This window comes from Talpa occidentalis, unplaced genomic scaffold, assembly GCF_014898055.3.
Source record: "Talpa occidentalis isolate TD23 unplaced genomic scaffold, MPIMG_talOcc4v2.1 talOcc4.10, whole genome shotgun sequence".
NCBI lineage: Eukaryota > Metazoa > Chordata > Mammalia > Eulipotyphla > Talpidae > Talpa > Talpa occidentalis.
Genome location: NW_023600993.1, coordinates 70645372 through 70663535, shown reverse-complemented (window position 1 = coordinate 70663535; position 18164 = coordinate 70645372). Strand labels below are relative to the sequence as shown.

Here is an 18164-nt window from a genome sequence, read left to right as displayed (position 1 = left end):
ATGAGCTCTGAAAGTAACAAGTGGAATGGGAAGAGGAAGAAAGCGTAATGTGCAGGTATCCTGAGCTCTGCATCCTCAGAGTTGTTTTCAGCTGCAGGGAAGGAAAGCAACTAAGAGTGACTTAAACTTATATATGCCTGTATTTCTGAAGGGAAAGAAAAATTCAGAAGTATCACAGTGCTAATGCAAGGCCTTTGAGTTTCATTATTGCTGTGACCTTTAGCCCTCCCTCATCTTTCAGCTTGACAGAGCTTCTCTTTGGTCCTCGTAGTTTCAAGATGGAGGCTCTTCTTTGGATGAGAGGATTGTTGGACCTGGGATGATAGGTGGAATAAAGTGTGCAGACAAGAGACAGTGATCAGGGTGGAAGACATGTTTGCGAGATTGAGGATGGGACAGGTGGTATTAATGGCATGGTGTGGTTTTATTTTTTTATTTTATTTTTTTAAAAGATTTATTTATTTTTATTTTATTTATTTATTTTATTTATACAAGCACTGGGTACAGTCAGAAGCGCGGGAGGGTGAGAGAATTCACCAGAGCCAGAGCGGGAGCAGAGCAGGCAGAAGGACCGAAGTACACTGCTGAGGGGAGCAGCGGGAGCGGCAGGAGAGGTCTGCGCGCCATGCAGACCATGCAGGAGAGGTCTGCGTGCCTCCTCCGGTGGCCGGGGAGCAGCCGGGGATCAAACCCGGTGCTGCAGAGGCTGCAGGCAGCTTCGCAACCCAGCGCTCAACTGCTGCGCCACCAGGGGAGGCCTGGCATGGTGTGGTTTTAGAGGTGAGTGTCAGATAGGGTGGAAGACAAGACCCATGAGGGAAGATTCAAGAAACTGAGAGTCAGGGTGTTGAAAAGATCATCTACAGTATAGTGAAACCTCCAAAAGTTAGAACAAAGTGGTATCACTTTAAAATGAATTCTCACTTACACTGCCCCATCCCACATCCATTGACCTTCTGTGCTCTCATAATGGATCTAAAAAAAAAAAAAAAAAAAAAAAAACTCCTCGGTGGAGTTGCTATAACATGCTGTAGTCTCTTGTTTTCTTCATGTGCTGTGTTCTCCCAGCCTCCTCTGGGACCACATATTGCTCTGTTGTGGAGGGAAATACATATACACATGGAATATTACTCAGCAATCAAAAAAGATAAACTCATGCAATTTGCAGCAACATGGATGGAGCTGGAAGGGATCATGCTCAGCGAAACAAACCAGAAAGAAAAAGGTTAAGGTGACCTTTAGCTGGGGAATGCTCTGCTACTTTTGGCTCTTGGTGACAGAGACACTCCAGTGAAGGCTGTTTTCCTGCTGATCAGCCACCCTGTGGGACACACTCTCAACTTTCCTCCTCATGAGTCCTAGAATCCCTTTCAAGAGGCTGCTTCATTACCTTCTTTCCTCCTTCTCTTCACTCCCTAGAGGCCCAAACAGCTTGACCCCAGCTGCCTAATACATTTTTGGAACTGGAAATAGATCAAAATTTCTCAAAAATCAAAACAGTTTTTAAAAAGCCAAGTCAAGTTTGCTGACTTGACTATGCAAGAAGCTACTCTATGCAAGAGGCTACTCACTTGTTTGATGCTCACATGATATTTTTGCCTGGAAACTATTTTCAAGTTAGTTCTCTAAAATTTCAATTTCCTTCAAAATCTACCTTTAGGGAAACTTTTATCTACAAATTTTACATGGTTAGTGGATTCCTGGGAATATTCCTCTCCCCATAAAAAGCAGTGGGGGCTTTCCTACTTTCAGGCGCCAAGTAGAAATGGAAAGATGAGCTGGTTCCTCTAGGCCTCTCCCCTCAGCAGAGGAGAACATAGATGTGATCAGCTCTTGCCCCACATGTGTGGGTCCCTGAAGACAGCCCAGCTCTTGTCGGTATCTCTAAAGTAAAACTCACCCCTATTGTGTTGCTGTCTATCTACCTGCCTTCCACTGGGGGTGAAACTGTGGAATGTACTCTACTGGTTTGGACTTACTCCAACACCAAATTGCCCAAGACTAGAATGTAGCCGCTCCTCACCATGACCATCTACTTAGAAGTTGAGGAAAATGAGGATGACTTACTACTTTTTTGCATTTATGAATTTCTTTCCATTTTATTTCCTTCACTGTTTATTGGATCTCTGAGACTCAGTATAATTTCATTATGAAATAACATCTAATTTCAACTGATTCCATTCACTTTTGACATTAAGGTTAAATATTTCAAAAGATCTTTGCTTTCTTTGCTCTACCCAACTCTTGAATTCACCTATTTGGAATTTCTGGGCTACCTCCACTATCTCCTAGCCTGTAACTCTCACTAACACAGAGGCCCCCAACCCAATGCCTTGAAGAGCAATTTCTACAAGCAAGAATGGACCAGAATAGGTGACAGCCTGTACCTATGTCATTTTGATTCATCACAGGAAAAAAAGAGGACATAATTATTAAAGTCCACAGATCCACAGCCAGGAATTTATCAGGTGAAGCGTGGGGGGCAAACACCAAGGGTGCAATTCTCGAAAGTTGCAAAAGCCCCGGACTGGCTTTCCTTTTCCTTCCTCCCTTCCTTTCTTTTAATGCCTAGGAATTAATCTGTCACATCACCAACCATTTACATCAGTCAACTTTTGTGCCCTGTGTGCTTCTCTCTCTGTGTGTGCACACTTGTGTGTGATACGAATGTAGACAGTGATTGGTATTGACAGAACACTTAAAAGCTACAGGGAGATGAGAATAGATTTCAGCTGTAAGACAGCTCACTGCATCACAAGGAAGTAAGATAACTTTTGAGGTGAGAGTGATAGATTCAACTCAAGATCTGGACTCTTGTGTAACAATGGGTAGGGCGCTCCCTCGACCGCTGCTGTGGAGGCTTCAGGTAGAGTCCCTCTAGGTACCCATGGGAATAATCCTTAATTTTTCCTCAGTTCTTCAAAATGTGTCCTTGATCTTGTGGGCACTCAATAAATATTTAATAAAAGAATGACTGACAGGACAGGTGTGTAAAACCATTGTCACATGTAGCAATACCGTCTGTTCGACTGACAGTAGAATGGTGACTCTACATCTTTTAAATGATGTTATGAAACTGAAGGTGACACCCAAGATTGAGAGATACCAAAAAAGAGAGAAGATTCAGAGAGCCAGACAAGCAGAGTCACCTCTGGGGAATATTGTGGAGAACTTAATGCAGGCCAATTGTTGACCAGAGAGTGGCAGATGGCAAGCAGTGCAGATCAGTGGGCAGCATTGAGAAGAGGAGGAATATGATTCATAAAAGATAAAAAGTGAATCTAAGATATTGAATGCAAAGTAAAAGGAATGACTCCAACAACAGCAATGCAATTTAGGAATAAATAGCCCAGAGACAGGAAATCGGGCATCCTTTCCACACTTAGCATGGCACCGCATGGTGCCCGCCAGCCACAGGTGTCTCTGAAGTGCGTGCAAGGTGGCAAGTCCAAACTGAGCTGTGTTATAAATGTAGAACACACACCAGATTGCAAACGCTTACGATGAAAAGGAAGAATGTGAAATATCACATTAATATTTTATATTGATACTTAAATTATGTATATTCAATGTGCAATTCCTTATTGAAATAAGTGGATATGTTGTTAAATGAAACATGAAAATTAATTTTCACCTGTTTCTTTTTTAACTACAAATTTTACTTCAAAGGTAGAAAATTTTAAATTGCCTATGTCATCTCAATGAAATTAGAAAAAAAAATAATTGTATATTCTTTTTGACAACCCTGCTTGAGAAATGCCTCTAGCAAAATTTAGGGAGAGTGGGGAGAGGGAAAAAAGTGGAGGAGAGAGAATGTGTAGGAGTGGAAATCATATTGGCTTAGAGTTCACTTCCTGTCTGTATGTCATTGGGCAGGTTACGTAGTATTGGTGAGGCCCAGTTTCCTCATTTGTGCAGTGGTGTTCACTGGTGATGTCTATTTCATGAGGTTGTTATTTAACCTCAATTGGAATCTATTCCAATTGGTGGAGGACTCTAAGTGCCTTGATAGTGAGTGTGATGTGGTAACATACATTCGAATCTATACAAAGCCTCTACTGGGCATCTTGCATATACACAGGAATTCCACAAATAGAGAAGTTTCTTGCCTTACTTTCCCTCACCCAGAGTAACACTTCAGGGAATTCAAAGACAGCAACTGAAATAAACTTTAATGAATTCTGAACTGCATATCTCCACTTCCTAAATGTCCTGGTTTGCATCAGAAAAGAGGAGCAGAAAGTCCAGTATAGAAACCAAACAGACATGAGAAAGGCCTGCATCCAGCATGCAATGACAAAACTATCCACCCAGTTTGGAGGGAGATGGGATGGCAACAGAAGAACAGTCCTGAGAACTGGCAGGAAGAGCTGGAAGTGCTCCACCCAGTTTTGCTAAAAAAAAAAAAAAAAAAAAAACTGCTCTCAGATACTTTCATTCCTATTAGGTAAAGAAATGTCATGCTCTAATTCTTTGCAATTTTGGAAAGCTGACTTTGAGTTAGCCACAGCCTCAGCAACCAACAGCACTTAATATGTCCCCAAATCAAATTTAGCTTTCCTGAAAAAGGCAGTAACCACACATGCTTGCTACTTATAAATAAGCCTCTTAGAAGCACTATTAACAATAGCCAAGCTATGGAAAACAACCTATGTGCCCAAGGACAAATGAGTACATAAAGAATATGTGGTCTATGTACATGATGGAATACCACACAGCTATAAAAAAAATGAAATCTTGCCATTTGCAGCAGCGTGGATGGAGCAGAAGGGAATTATGCTAAACAAAATAAGTCAGAAGGAGAAAGACAAATACTGGATTGTTTTTTAATGTGGAATATAGAGAAAGTAAACAAAGAGTCAGACAAAAACAAACCCTGGAAATTTGACTATCAGAAAAGGAAAGAGAATGGAGAGCTGGGTGTGCATGGGGCACAATGGACTAGGGTCATTATGGGTGCCTTGATGATGGGTGTGATGGGGTAACATACATTCGAAGAAGTGTGAACCTTTACCTCTGAATCATATACAATGTTGTAAAGCAGTGTTTCCTCATTAAAAAAATAAAAATCATGAATGAATGAATGAATAGAGTTCTTGATGTCTGCTGAAGAGACATTAACTAACATTAAACATCCCACAATCCTGGTGAGATTCAGTGGTGAGAGCAAACATAATTTATTTCAGAGACAACTGAGGGTGATTTGATCTTTATTAAATAAAGCCAGTAACAACTGATGAATAAAAAATTCCATTATCCAGTTCCAATCTGTTGGACTCATAGTTCAAGAATGACTTCTTTATTTCTTCATCCATTAGTTAATCTCAATAGTGGAAAGAAAATAGATGTGTGGCTACCCTGGAACAGTAGATAATGACCAAATTACTGTAGGCAGTTTTCTGAAAACCACTGGTCTAGAAAGACTTCAGGAGACCACCAATGACTGACGCCACCAATGACTTGCTCCATCCCTTTGGAAATGGAGCATTCCCTGGAAATGGAAATTTGAGCTGCTCTTCAATGGGCTTCGGTTTCTCATTCTTTCATTTATAAAATGAAGATCACTAGTACACGAAAGAACATCGTCAAATCAGTTTCCTTATTTTATACCTGGGATAAAAAAGACCACAAAAGACTTCCCCACAACTCACTGGTTTGCTCTAAACTTCACTCTGTACTCTAAAAAACACCCTCTTCGCTTTGTGATAATTACACCCTCAAAGGGTTTCAGCTGACAGCTGGTAGCCACAAGACGTACCAAGAGACTTAGGATGGACCTCAAAAGTTGCCTCATCCCCTTCACTATGTACTTTGGGCATTAAAAAAGTCCAAAAATAAAACCCCCTTTTTACTGGCAAAGTGTTGTAGTGGGAAAATTGGTAATGGCATTAATTATCAGTTTGTCTTATTAAATTGTCTTCTTCCCCACCCCTATTACCCAAATTGGTAGAGTATTTAGAGTCAGCTGAGTGACTTCACCATTGGATTAAGCCACTTAATGTATATGGGTTCTCTTCTGGCAAATCCCAGATAATTATGACCCATTCAGAAGGAGGCGTTGCTTTTAGCTGGAGTGTAAAAATGTTTCCGTAGTAGCCAGTGTGGTTTATTTTAAAGAAAAGACCATTTCTATTTACCTACTCACACAACTCAGATGTAACTCGCTTCTGTAACAAGTTTGTGATACCTAGCTAGGACTTCTGTCCCCAAGACTCTCACATAATTAGGTTCATGTAATTCTCCCTCTGTGTAGCATTTTCTCTTAATGTGCAGACAGAGTTGTGCTACCTCCTGATTGACCTCAAAACCCAAAGCTAAAGAAAAGGAAGTCTAATTAAAAAACAATGCCCGGCAGTCATTAGGTCTCTGGATGGTTTTTGAGAGCTGAATATTCCACACACATCCCAAGTCCTATTTAAAAAGAAGTCTTTGCTTCATTACTGGTGGCCTAACAGATGTGGCCTTCTCCGAGGTGTGATTGTCCCTTGGACCTTTGCTCTTGCTGCCAACGAGATTCCCAGGCACCTGGGCTTGCCCAGCCCTTTGGGAGTCTGCAAGCAGTATGCTTTTCTCTGGCAAAGCATGCTTCCACTTTGGGATCAATCTCAGGATAACTTAGGAGCCTGTAGTTCACATACAAACTGTGGTACTTTCCTCCAGGTCTCCTTGGTCTTCCGTGATGCAGCATCTTGACTCTTTCATGCTTCTTATCAACCAGATGAAGGGCTCTTTACTGCTTCTAAACACTTGTGAGACCATCTTTCCCAATTATCTGAGTCCGGCCTCCTGCCCAGCCAGATCTGTCCCAGAGTGGCCTGAAGATACTTCTCCTGGCTCATGAGTGCCCACTGTCCATCTCTCCCTGATTCTGCCACATAACCTAAAATTGAACATAGTGGTAGTACTTCTACATTGAAATCAGAAAGTATTATGATTGGGGCTTCCCCCACCACCCTGAGAGTCAATTATTGCACATTTACCAGTTGACAACACTGTGTCCAACTATTGGTTTCACTGTCTCAAACTCAGCAACCATCACCAAGTCCAAAAAAAGTTAGAACTAAGTTGAATGTTTGAAAATTTAATATTATTGTTGAAATGAATTTTCTTAGCAATAATATTTGTCCTTTTTGAAATCATAAGCAGAATAATTATGTGTGCATATATACACATATGAATCATTATATGTACATGTGTATACATGTGTGTATCCATACATATATAATATGTACATGTGTGTATGTGTGTACATGCATTATGTGTGTGCACACATGCATACATATACACACACATGAAGCACAATGGAGATGCTTTGGTTGAACTGTGACCTCAGGTAGGAGACTGGGAAGGGACATGAGCATGAAGCTTCCCATGTCAGGCCCCTCGAAGAAACAGCAGACTCTCTGGGTCACAGTTTGAGAAATGTGGACCTGCTAATTGTTTTAATTACTTTCATTGAAGTATAATTTGCATACCAAAAAAACCCTCCATTTTTTAAGTTTTTTTTAATTTTGAAATAATTTTAGACTTACAGAAAAGCTGCAAAAATAAGAACAAATTCCTATTCAGCCTGACTAACCCTGTTGTTAACATCTTATATAACCATAGTACAGTTGTGAAAACCAGGAAGTTAACATTGGTACAATACTAACAACTAATCAGCAGAACTTAATCAAACTTCACCAGTTTTCTCATTAATCTCCTTTCCTAATTCAACCAGGATCTCATTTTGCATTTAGTTGTATGTCTCTTTAATCACTTCCAATCCATGACAGGCTCTTGGTCTTTTTCATAAAATTCAGTTTCAAAGCACAGGTCAATTAGATCTGTGTGCTGTTTTCTGATGGTTTGGGTGACATTATTCGTGTCCAAAAGAAATATCGCAATGACATTGTACTCTTTTTTGGTATGGCATGTCAGAAGGATGTGATGTTTTTTGACTGGTGATATCAACCTTCGTCACTTACCATAATGCTTTTGAGATCCACCCACATCATGATATGTATGTGTTGTATTTACAGAGTTCATTCCTTTTTATTGCCAAGTTGAGTCCCACTGTACAGATTTACCCCTGTTTACTTATCATTCATCTGTTAACAGACATCTGGGTTATTTTCATATAAAGCTAATTTGAACATTCAGATACAAAAGTTAGTGTCTATAGATGTTTTCATTTCACTTGGGTAAATACCTGAGGGTGATATCTAAGTGTATGTTAAGTTTTGTAAGTAACTGCCAATATTTTTCCAACATTGCTGTAGCTTTTTGCACCCCACCTAGCAATGCATGAGAATTCCAGTTGCTCCACATTCTTACCAGCCCTTGATATCATTAGCCTTTTTTTAAATTTTATTTTATGTAATTTTTACATCATTTTTCATTTTTGCACAATGTATGCATTTTCATTTTGGTTATATTCCCCATATAATTCCCACCCCCCTTATTTTGACCCTAATCCCTCCTCTCCTCCCCCCGGCCCAGTAGTGTATCTCTGGTCTACAGTTGTTTGTTGATTTTTATTTTTTTCTTTATTATAATTAGTCTTTTTCCCAGTCCTTTATTTAGGTTTTCTAAATTCCTGCTATGAGTGAGACCATCCAGTGTTTTTCTTTCCTCTCTGGCTTATTTCACTAAGCATGATCCCCTCCAGCTCCATCCATGTTGCTGCAAATTGCATGAGTTTACAACCTAAATGCCCAAAAATAGATGACTGGATCAAGAAGATATGGTACATATACACAATGGAATATTATTCAGCAATCAAAAAAGACAATCTTATTAACCTTTTTAACACCAACCATTCCAGTGAGTATGTAGAGGTTTCTAATTAGATTAGGACCTTTGACTAATAATGTTGAACATCTTTCCATGAGATTCTTTTTCATTCATTATCTTCTTTGATAAAGTGTCTGTTCAAATATTTTGTCCATTTGTAATTAGGTTGTTTTGGGTTTTTTTTCAGTTGTATACTTTATATGGTTGAATACAAATATTTCTTAAGATACTTATTTTGCAACTATTTTTACCAGCCTGTGGCCTTCTTTTCATTTTCAAAGTGTTTTCTGAAGTGTAAACTTTTGTCTTGCTTTGTTTTCTATGTCAATGTGGTCCATTCTATCAATCGTTTTACTTTTTCTTTATTTTCCTTTTTAAAAAGTATTCTATCTAATAAATCTTGTGTAACCCAAGGTTGCACAAAGATTTTCTCCTGTATATCATCTTGAATAAGTGTTAAGTAGCAAAGGCTCTTAGCAGTTTTTCTTTCAGTTTCTCTACTTATTTCCTTAACTCTAAATTTAGAAACAAATTCTCTTAGTTAACTACACTAAAAACCTTAATTTGGCCAATGAAGAATGTTTGTAACAATCATGGCAGATTTTTTTTTATTATTATTATCCGAAAGCTTATGTGTTGGCTTCAGTAGGGCATCTGATGCTTAATTTCTCTGTTCTCCAAAACAAACCCTGAGACCAAGGACTTGGGTAAAGATAGTAGTATATAGGTAAATTTAACAACTGCCTCTTCTGTCAAGAAAAAAGGTTGGTTCTGTCTTGTAGCATGTGCCAATTTCTACAGTGTAAAATGCCCACACCAAAACCTATCCTGTACCACCAATATTTTATCAGTGGACTTGGAAAATTCCTGAAAAGTTGTAATTGGTCCTTATGAGCTGACAGAAGCCTGCTCTGGCACACCAGGTGCAGGAAGTTTATTTGAGGTAATACCAGGAAGCAAAAATCAGGAAGTAGGAAAGCAAGTCAGTAAAAAGAGGCACACCAACAAAGGGGGCATTAAAGAACTGGTCAGCCTTATAAACTACCAGGGCTCTCTCTGGATTTCCTCTGAAGACTTTTGGGGGAACGGTGTAGACCATGAATCAAAATTATCTCAGTCAGGACTGAGAAGCCTAGTTGCTGAATACTCTGACTGCTGCCTATTCCTGTTTCTCTTTTGTTGATGATTGGCTCTCAGTTGCTAAAACCTGGGCTTTTTCAGACTGTTCTGTGGATGGACTCAGGAAAGTTCTCTGACATCAGGGACTTCCTCAGCAGAAAAGCTGCTCAGGGACTTCCTCAGCAGAGAAGAGAGCCACAGTGAGGTGGGAAGTTGTCCTGACTAGGAAGCTGCCTGTGTCTCTCAAAGTATCTGTTGTTAAAAGTAGGCCAAGGGACACAAACAGCATCTTCTCCCAGGGCCACATGCTTTCCTCAAACATTGGATTCCCACCTACCAACTGTTGTGCAACCATCCCAGGCTGGGCAGGTTCATGGTTGATTCGGGCAAAGGGAAAAAGAATTTTGGGGCCTTAGGTATATCTACATGCCTTTAATCTAAAGCAGGGGACCGGATACACATGCAGACCAGCAGTCAGCAGCAACTGAGCCTCCTAGCCCCCACGATCTCTGTGATCTCCTGCTTCTGTGTCCACTAGATTATACTTCCTTTATTGGCTCATACCTGTAAATTTAGAATCCCTTCCTGACAAGACCCAGCAACACTGGCATTCCCTATAGGAGCCACTGTATTAGTTCATTCTTCTTCTGTTCAATTAATATGTTGTGTTTAAAAAGGGAAAGAGGAAATTGCTTCTTAGTGAGTTCTTAGAAAGATAGCTAATATAGCTCTAAGTAATAGAATCCAATCAAATAATTTCCTCATCCAGGCCACTTAATTGGAATTATATATGGGGTGAGGAGAGGTTGTCTTACAAACCAGTAGTTGAGTTATATTGAAATATTTTCTTATCTCCAGATTTTCTCACTAGTGTTAACGTCTTGAGTTTGAGGAACCATCTTCATTCCTGAGCTAATTCTGCTGACCTTTCCTTGCATGAATGTCTGACCTAATGTTTCTGGGGCTATGTAGAGTAGAGAAAATCTTGTGATGGCAAGTAAGATACTTTCTTAAATGCAGAAGTCCAATCTTTCTTGGGGCAAAAAGAAATTGGCTATAACTCTCTCTTCTCTCTGCTGGGGAAACTTCCCATAGATGTGGAACAGATGGGCCTAGATTGAGACCCCATCTGCTTTTCAGTTGTAATTATCATTGGTTCCAGGGTGGGTTAGATTTTATCATTTATTTGGCTGTTCCCACTGACCACTAGGGAAACTTAAATCATGTTTTGTTGGAATGTGAAACCTGGGTTGGGTTTCTTTGGCTGGGCAACATCTTTAGGAGACTTGGGAAGGAAAGTGAACCAGGAGCTTTACAAACCAATCCTGTACACCTGCCTCCATATAAGTAAGTGACCCCACAGATGCAGTCCAAGAGAGGAATAAGTCTACTAATATTTTCTAACATTTCTTATTAATGATTCCTTATTGAAATTAGTCCATTTCAATTCAGGTCCCACTTTTCTGCAACTTGATTTAACATAATGACACCACTAATATTATTCAGCATTTATTGAAAGCTTACAACAGTCCAGCTGTTATGCTAAGAAGTTTGTATGTTTTATCTAGCTTCAAAACAAGCATATGATGTAGATATTATTGTTTTTTCCATTTTACAGACAAAGACAACTGAAGCCTTAACGGGGTTAAAACACTCACCTCATTTCACACAGTTGAGATATAGACCCAGACTATCTGATTTCAGCTTTGTAAACACAGTGCATCTCTGCCTCCTCCCAGTTATTAACATAAGGGAGAGCAGGATTCACTAGCTTGCAAATTTCTTCCATTTCTGTTTTGTATGTTGCAGAAGAGAACTGCAGAAAACTTAAGGATACCACTGTTCTCCTTCGTAACCTCAAGGGAACTAATTTCAATTGTACTTCAGTGTGCTTTCCCCTCATGCCTTTAGATGATCTCCTGGATTTTTATTTGCTTCTACTTCCTCAAGAAACTCTGCTTCTCAATTTTCCTGAGCCCTGGGGAAGGTCACTAAAAGCATGATTAAATTTTAGCTCTGCCTTGAAGCCATAGCTCCTAACACTGGTGTCAGCATTTACAAACTGCAACAAGAGGTGCCCCTTCTCATTGTTAGTGACTGTTCCTCCATCAGAAGAGAGGATTTTTAATGGAACAATCTGAGACCCTCTCTGTGTTAAGCCCTGGTTGCTTTCTAAGGTCACCGCAGCTAAACAGCAATGTAGGAAGAACATTCTGAGACCAGAAGGCATTTGTACTCTTGTCCAGGTACAAAGGATGCCTTGGAATATCCCCTAACATCAAATCGGCTGCGATCAGCCAGAGGGAAGGGAGCATATGTGGCCAAATGGCTAACTGTCTAGCAAGAGAGGCTTTGAACCTCCTAGTTAAAAGTCCATAGTAATCATCTGGTAATTATTTTAATGGTTTGTCATTGAAGTATGAAGTTGGAAACACTGTAATATAAAGCTTTGGTCTGGCTTCATCAGCTGCACTAGATCTTAAGCAATAAAATGAAGGTCACAGTTTAAGCCCCACAAGAGCCCATTAGCTTTGTTCATTCACACACGCAGCCCTAGACTGGACCCCACCCCCAGCCATCCAGCTGGTTAGGCCCTTTCTACCTTCTCAAATAGGACACTCCACTGTACCCCTCACTACTAATGGTAACTTATATACACACAGAAAAGCATCCTGCGATACTGGGTTGTCCTGGTAGTAGGACCTGGGAGAGACATGCAGTTAAGCAAATGGTCCTCACCCGGGATTGTTACTGTGGTTCTCAGCAGGGTGACTAAAGTCAAATTGGAGGGTAAACATCTGAGCATTTTCTCAGGATGCCAATCTACCAGGGGTACTAAAACATCAATATAGTAGATGAGAAAGATGGTGCCACTAACTCGAGTATCCACAAGACAACTGAAGACAAATTCATTCCCTCCACCTGAAGCAGTCACCTAAAGTAGAAATCAAAGTATCTGCCTGCTACTTGCTACCACTGGCCTATTTCTCTTACATGTACATTATCCCATAAGCTGAAATTTTAAAATTGAACAGTGCACAGTATTTAGCAACATCAAATAAAATGTGTATCACTAACTAGATGTAAAATATTAATACTTAGAATTCACCAACAAGAAGTTGCCTACTTTAGAAAAGTACAAAAGGAGCTTGAAAGAGAATAACGATTACAGCAATATGGGGGAAGACTTTGCAGAAGATCATCATCAAATCAACTAGGCTGCACCAGTAGAAATGAATTAGTAAGAGGCTTTATTTCTATATACATTTTTTTATTAATAGAAGATTAGTTTCCTCATCCCTCTTCCACTAAATAAATGTTGAATAAATATTTAAAGGACATGGGTTTGAAGAGGCGCCAGGTTGTGAGCCTGCCTGGAGTGCAATGTCTCATGCCTGTTCTGTTTTTGGAAGTCCTACTTGTGCATCCATGACTGGCTTGCAGTTTCACTGATGTTATCTGCCAGACACAGTGCCCACCAGCTCCCAGGACTGTATATGGAGACAGAATAACAAAAAAATGACAGAAAGTTTAGAATGCAAATATCTTGATAACTTCTTCCAGCCTGGTGTCTTTCAAAGACAGATGTACAGTAAGCTTAGCTCTAACTCTGGCATCAAAATTCTACTGTATTATGGTTTTCTTCAGAAAGCTCTGCTCAGGTTACCAATAAAAACTTTGAAGAGTTCCACCATCTTGCAGATAGTTGAGTAATTTTCAGAGTCCCCCAGAAAAGTTAGGATTGGTAGTATTGGCCTCCCCATTGGCTCAGCGGGTTGAGTGCAGTGCTGTGAAGCTGTCCACAGCCTCTGCAGTATGGGTTCAATTCCCGGCCAGCCAGAGAGATACCCACATGGCACGGCAGACCTCTCCTGTCTCGCCCGCTGCTCCCCTCAACAGTGCTTTTGGTTCGTCCATCAGTTCTACTCCCAGCTCTGTCTCTGGTGAATCTTCTTACCCTCCCACGCCTCTGGCCTGTACCCAAGCTCTTGTATAAATAAATAAATCTTTTTAAAAGATTTATTAATTTATTTATGCATCTTTTTTTAAAGATTATTTATGCACACAAGAACTGGGGTACAGGCCAGAGATGCGGGGGGTGAGAGGACTCACCAGAGACAGAATGGGGAACAGAACAGGCAGACTGACTGAAATACACTGCTGAGGGGAGCAGAGGGCAAGACAGGAGAGGACTGCTGCACCATGTGGGTTTCTCTGTGTCCAGCCGGGGATCGAACTCGTGCTTCAGAGGCTGCGGATTGCTTCATAGTGCGGTTCTTAACCCCTTGTGCCACCAGGGAGGCCCAAAATAAATAAATCTTAAAAAAAAAAAAATTGGTAGTATTTACAATGCATCCCAAGGGTAGAAATCATTGTCCTCATTTTCTCAAATGAGCCCAAAAAGAAAGAGAAAGTGTTGGTAAGCAAGCCTATTGTTGTCAGTATTTACATGGTGTTGTGGGGACTCCCCCCAGTGTATGTCACTGGGGCTCACTGGAAAAGGGAGAGGGAAGTATCGCTGAGTAAGAGAGGAAAGAAAAAGTCAAGGAAGAATGAGGTCATGAGAAATATTTACCAGTGGGCAACCTAGACCTTCAGACCACTCATCCTCTCACTGCTGAAAGCAATTTTTATTAGAGCCATGAGCTCTGACTTGGATTGGAGTCATACAATTGGGATTGAAATCCAGTTTCTGTCCTGCACTGTCTCTGAGACTTTGAGCTTGTATTTTCTCTACCTCAGATTTCTTGCCTGAAAACTACATGTCTCGTGGTATAGTTGAGAGATCAAGTTTAAAGTAGTTCTAGGCCTGTGGTCAATATTCAACAAATGTCTGAGGTCTTCATCATTATCACTATTGTCTCTATAGTCATCACATGACAATCATTGTCATCACCACCACTGCCATCATCATCATCATCATCATCATCACATTATTAGATCAGCACCATCACCTTCAGCACCATCACCAACATTATCACTGTCCTTACTGTTACCATATCACAGTCACTATCATCATCACCACCACTATCATCATCATCACCACCACCATCAAAACATTTTCATCATCATTATCCTCATAATGCTCATCTAGTCAACAGTGATTCCTATTCATGAGTCTGCACTTAATGCATCAAGATATCTCAGCATGGTGCACAAGAACTTCCTTAAACTGACCTTTGCCTGTTTCTGCAGCCTCATCTGTCCAGCTTCCTCATTCACAGTCTGCACTTCAACAGTAGTAATACTATGTACTTTTCAGCATAAACCATGTTAACTCATAACACTTTGTTGCTATTCATGCTGTTTTCTTGTCTAGCCAATTCTCTCTGACTTTTTTACTTGACTAATGCTTGATTGTGTTCTCAGATTAATATAAGTATCAACTTTTCCCTTCACCTTACTCTAGAAAACATGGGTTAGGTGTCCTTCCTCTGTGGTCACATAGAATTCAGTTGTGTGTTCAGTTATTATCAATGATCCGCTTACATATTTAGCAGACATCTTCATGTTCCATCAGATTGACCTGCATCCTCTTTACTAGTTCATGTGCCTAGCCCTCAGATTTTGTGTGCTTTTCTTCTTGGACCACGCCCTTGTGATTTTCAGATAACTATCTTGGGCTACTGGAGCCACTTTACCAGGATGCACTGAGAGTAGGGGAGCACCTCGGGATTTACATTCTCTGGAGTGGCCCCAGCCAGTGACTGGCAGGTATGGTAGTAAGAGAGCCTAGCTCTGTTGCAAGGCAGGGTCTGTGGTGCTGTCTACACTACAGAGTTCTGTGAAGGATCAGAGGCTGGAGTGTCATCAGCACCATCTCTTTTCCATGACTTCTTCTCCCTTTTTGTCCAACTCTCCCACTACTTTACTGGCCCTCCATTGCAGATGGATTCTGATCTGAGGGTCTGCTACTGGCCATCTCATTCAAGACCCAGGAGCCCTTTTCTTTGGTTTATTCATATCAGGTAGGGAATTCCCCTCCTCAGTGCTTGGACTGTACTGGGTGAATAACACTGGGGATTTGGAAGTCATATAGCAACAGATTTGCATAATTGCTGACTCTCTTGATAGGGTATGCTTTGTATTCTTTGCAAATCTTAGTTTTATCATCTGTAAATTGGATTCTCTATAGGTTCAACCTCTGTATGTGGGTTATTAGGGAGGCAAAATAAACTAATTTATGCCAATCACTGAGCCCAGGGTCTGGCCCACAGAAGGAGCTTTTTCCTTCCTTTCTCCCCTCTCTCCTTTTCTCCTTCCTTCCTCCCTTCCTGCCAGGCTTAAGGGCACAGCAATGAACAAAACTATCCCAAATTTCTGTCCTGCTGGGCTCTCCAGATGTTTTGGGTATTTTCACTGTCATGGAGCCCAGGTACAGGATACCACAGTGTGGGGCTCTTAAAGTTCAGGTATGGGGTCACATGTTTAACAACTACAGGTATCATGTCTGTCAGAGGAAACTGGAAAGTCATGGAAAAATAATCCCTGTTCAGTTGGGTTTCCACATGTGGCAAGTCCAAGGTTACAGAACTAGGTCCCCATCTGAACCATTTCAATCCATGAAATTGAGCATGATGTTGTGGGACAAACTCTGGTCCAAAAGTCTAAGGATGAGAGTTTTAGAACAGACCATTATGATGGAGTGACTGCAGAGCAGTTATAAAATTGCTCAGGACTTCAGTTTCCAAATCAAATCAAACAAACAGAAAAACTGAGAGCAATTGGATCAGACCGAAGTTCAAAGATCTTACTATTGACGTATTTTATTTGGTTGACTCCGTGCTTTACATTGTTGAATTCAATCATTCATTCAGCAAGTGTTTGTTAGACATGTATTATGTCTCAGCCCTGTTCTAGGCCCTTGGGATACATTAGAGCACAAAATGGGCAGACTTTTGTGGAAACTAACATTCTAAAGGAGACAGACAGTAAAATAAATAGAATAAAAAGTAGGTTATTCGGTGTGGTAGGAGATAATTCATGCAACAAAACAAAGAAAAAGGGAGGTATAGAAGAAGCCCCTTGAAAGGTCAGGGTGGGCTTCCAGAGAGTGAGACTTGAACTGAAGGAAGGGAGGGAGGAAGCCTGTGAGGGAGCTGGGGCAGAGGGTCCTGGGGCAGAGCCAACCAGGTTTGATCACATAACAGTTAAGAGATCACTGTGCCTGGAGCAGAGCCTGCAAAAAAGAAAGAAGCCAAAGTCAGAATGGTAACAGAGTACTCATTACTCAAAATTAAGAGATTTTACTTAAAAGTTCTAAGTTGTGAACACAGTAAACATCTATTCTGTGCAGCATAGGCCAGGGCAGAGCACAGGTTGTCCTGTAAGATGGGCCACCACTTCCCAGCCAACCACAGACCCTGCCTCATCCACTTTTCTCACTCCCACACCCAGCAGGTCCCTTGGACTGCTGAGGTCAGGGTGCTTTTGACAACACTAAGGATGCCCAAGCTTGTCACTACCTTACTCTTTGAACCTGTCCTCTTTTTCTCAACCCTATTCTCTATGCCTGTTCTTGTGCAAGCCAAATGAAGACTTCAGCTGGTTAAAACTCTGAAAAGGAAGGAAGCACATATAGAGTAGGGAAATTATTACTGCTGATTCCACAAGTGAGGTTCTGCCTTTTGGAAAGGTGAATGGGAATTCCTTCCCTGATCCCTTCTGGCTCTCCAGAGTTCAGAGCAGCTGTTTCCGTCTGCCCCTTCTGAGACCACCACCGAACAGCCCTGTCCACACACTCACCAGGCTGTAGACACTCTGTTCCCTCCTCTTGCTTCCTGCATTGCTAGGTTCTAGGTGCCACCGCATTGCCTGTTGGTCCTCTTATTCCTGCCTGCACCACCGCAGATAAACCCGTCACAAGATTCTCTTCAGTTAATGCAACTGACAAAATGATCACCAGATGGGACAAAGGAAGAGTCCCCTAGCTTTGGGAAGACGGTTGCTTTTGAGAGTGGACTATCTTGATTTCTAACTGTATTTCATTCCTTCTGCTGTCTTCCTTAACCCCCTTCCCTTTTGTTTAAATTTGGGCTCTCCCAGATGCAGACCCAGAGACAAGGATTGGCATGGTTATTTGGGGGGTGAATAAAAACCTCGGCAGGGGAGTAGGAAGTGAGATAGAAGGGGAGATTGCTAATAGAAGGTGTAAGGTGCAACTTACAATACCATGGGCATGTGAAGCTTAATTTTTCTGGGAACCCAGGGAGACTGCAAAGGCACCCCGCTCAGGGCAAGGGAACTGGGGTGCTGAAGCTTCAGCCCCC

General features: G+C 41.1%; 1 protein-coding gene across 1 annotated transcript in view; it reads left to right on the top strand.

The window, feature by feature from the left end:
- Window positions 1–18164, top strand: part of SLC24A3 (solute carrier family 24 member 3) — a 523373-nt gene that overhangs the window by 338263 nt on the left and 166946 nt on the right. The gene's annotated exons all lie outside the window — the stretch shown is intronic.